Here is a 3,312-nt window from a genome sequence, read left to right on the forward strand (position 1 = left end):
GGGCTTCCAAGGTTCATGTCCCCCGCAGATGGCTCTTGACTGGAGACTCTCAGTTTCCCTTGCCACACCTGGAACCGTATGAAGTGCACAACAGAGGCCAAAGACAGAGTACCCAGCCTCAGTGGGACAAACGTTGGTGAAATAACTGCGAATTGGTGACATGTGCTCTTGGGAAAGAGGCAGGGCCTGGAACAAGAATGGCAGCTGGAAGGTGAAGGGCAGTCCTGGTTCTCAGTAGCAGTAGTGATCAGCCTTGAAGGGGCCATCAATGGGCATGCCCAAATACTGGGCCTGCTTCTCAGTCAGCTTGGTCAGCTTCACATTCAGCTTGCCCAAGTGGGCTTCGGCCACTGCCTCATCCAGCTTCTCAGGTGAGAAGTGAACCCCAATGGGGTATTTATCTGGGTAGGTCCACAGCTCAATCTGTGCCATCACCTGGTTTGTGAAGGAGTTGCTCATCAGGAAGCTGGGATGGCCCATGGCACAACCCAGGTTGACCAGTTGGCCTTCAGCCAGCAGGATGCTTCGGCTCCCATTCTTTAGCCAATAGTGGTCCACCTGGGGCTTGATGTTCACCTTCTCCACAGTGTTCTCATTGAGCCACTTCACATGGAAGTGTCCAGTGTTACAAACAATGGCATCATCCTTCATCTGCTCAAAGTGCCGGCCAAGGATGATGTCAACACAGCCTGTGGTGGTGACAAAGATGCTGCCTCCTTACAGACCTCATCCACGGTGGTCACCTCATAACCCTCCATGGCAGCTTGCAGTGCATTGATGGGGTCAAATTCAGTGATGATGACTTGGGCCCCCAAACCCCTCAGGGCCTGGGCACAGCCCTTTCCCATGTCACCATAGCCTGCTACCACTGCCACCTTGCCCGGAATCATCACATCTGTGGCCCATTTGATGCCATCTATGAGGGACTCCCGGCAGCCATAGAGGTTGTCAAACTTGCTCTTGGTGACAGAATCGTTGACACTGATGGCAGGTACCTTTAGTATCCCATTGGCCATCATCTTGTAGAGGGTGTGGACCCCAGCTGTAGTCTCCTCAGAGATGCCTCAGATGCCTGACAGAAGATGCAGGTATTTGGTGTGGATGAGGTTGGTGAGTTCACCATCATTGTTCAGAATCATGTTGAGGGGGCCATCTTTGAAGTGCAGTGTCTGCTCAGTGTACCACAGTTACTCTTCATCTGTTTCACCCTTCCAGGCCAACACTGAAATGCCAGCCTTGGCAATGGCAGCTGCTGCGCGGTCCTGAGTGGAGAAGACCACCGCACCTCAGCACCCAGGACCACGAGAGTCTCGATGAGGACAGCCGTCTCCACAGTCATGTGCAGGTAGCCAGAAATGTGGGCACCCTGTGGGCACCCTGTCAGTAGCTTGGACACAGAGTACATCTCCCGCATGCACATCAAACCTGGCATCTCGTTCTCAGTTACATCCAGGGCCTTTCGTCCCCAGGCAGTCAGTCCAATGTCTGTGACTTTGTAGGGCAGTTTATCAGACACATTGGTTGCGCTTCCGCTAGGAGTGGTGAACTCAGTGAAGGGGCTGGACAGTGCGGGGCAGGGCTGTCAACATTATTTTTGAGACAGGGTTTCTTATTGGCCTGGAATTCACCAAGTGTGGGTAGGCTTGCTGGCCATCAAACCACAGTGAGGCTATGTCTAGCATAAGATTACAAGTACATACTCCCATGCCTGGATTTTTCACATGGGTTCTAGGGGGTCCAACTCGGGTCCTGATGGGCACTTGGTCACCTGCGCTGTCTCCCCAGCCTCTCAGATGTCTTGTTCTTCAGCTTCATGGCTAAGTGGGGAACACCTGGCCACTTTATTTTACGAGAAACTGGAAAGGTGACATGGTGCTCTCAGGCTCTGTTGATGGAGGCATCCTCTACCATCAGGAAGATGGCGATTGAGAGCTGAGGAGGCGGGGCTAGCCTTTGCTATTTTGCAGAGGAGTAAAGAGAGGATTAAGTATCCGAGGTTCCTCACCTGCATGTTTTATAGATATTTACTTTTTTGTATGAAATATTTATCTGAACTACGGCACGGAAGCCTTTTTCTGTTGTGGTACACAGATGTGGAGGGAATGGGGTTGGAGTCCCAATGTAGGTGGAGACTTCCCTTGGTGGCAGGAATGCTTGGGGCCATGGGGGTCAAAGCCAATATAGGGGACAAAGTTATCTCTCTAAGTTCTTTTGTTTCTCATTCTATGCTGGAGAAGGGGGTGGTTGACCACATCCTTCAAAGCAGTGCCTGTAAGCTGCCTGAGGAACTGAGGGTGGGTGGAGCCTGGGAAAGGTATTTCCCTGGGTTTGTGAGCCCTGCTTTTGGGTTCTCAGGGTGGTTCATCTTCCAGACTGGCTGCAGACCCAACCTCCTCCAACCAAACCCTCTCAGGGTGGTTCATCTTCCAGAGTGGCTGCAGACCCGACCTCCTCCAACCAAACCCTCTAACTTGCTCCAGGTGATTTCCTTGGTACTTCAAAAGGGAACTTAGAGAAACTGTCCACATCACCTTTACATCTGAGCTGTTGCAGTTTCAGTCTGGTGTACAGAGTTTAGTCTTGTTTCCCCTCACCCCTCCCACTTTCTCGAGGCAGGTTCTCAAGTGCTCCAGTCCGTCTTCTATCAGAGAAAGACCTTAACTCCTGATCCTCCTGCCTCTACGTCCAGGATCTGGGGTTCCGGGCGTGCGCCATCACGCTCAGTGTTTGTGATATCAGGACTGGAACTCAGGGCTTTCGTGCATGCTGGGTGAGCACGCTGCCAACTGTACCGCATTCCTAGATCCACACCCACCTTTTTGTTTCTAAATTTACTTGTCTTTCTAGATTTATTTTCTTGACAGCTTGGCACATGGTACTTGACACCTGGAATCTTCCTAATGATCCCCCTGGATGGTGTGCAGCTCAGCATCCAGATGGCCAGGATTGGCTATCAGCTGCCAATTCAGGTCTGACTGGGCGTGGCCAGCTTAACCAGTTTGCCCATGCATTGGCCAGCTGAATTTGAATAGTTGCTTTTGAAAATTTAAGAAATATAGATACGAGGCTGCGGGCATGACTTAGTTGGTAGTGTACATCGCTTGCCTTACATGCGTGAAGCCTTGGGTTGCATGCCATGAACTATATAAACCAGGTATAGTGGCATATGGCTGTACTCCCAGATGCGATTAAAAGCCTTTTCTCTTGGGAAGTGAAAGCAGGAAGGTCAGAAGTTCAGGGTTATTATCAACTACACAGTAAGTTAAAGTCAGTCTGGCTGGGTTCCATGAGACTGTGCCACACACACACACA

At 51.1% G+C, this 3,312-nt stretch overlaps 1 pseudogene; it reads right to left on the reverse strand.

Moving 5' to 3' along the window:
- Window positions 1-231: 231 nt before the first annotated feature.
- Window positions 232-1,447, reverse strand: LOC101981702 (annotated as a pseudogene).
- Window positions 1,448-3,312: the final 1,865 nt, after the last annotated feature.

Source organism: Microtus ochrogaster, chromosome 6 (assembly GCF_000317375.1).
Source record: "Microtus ochrogaster isolate Prairie Vole_2 chromosome 6, MicOch1.0, whole genome shotgun sequence".
In the NCBI taxonomy this organism is placed as follows: Eukaryota; Metazoa; Chordata; class Mammalia; order Rodentia; family Cricetidae; genus Microtus; species Microtus ochrogaster.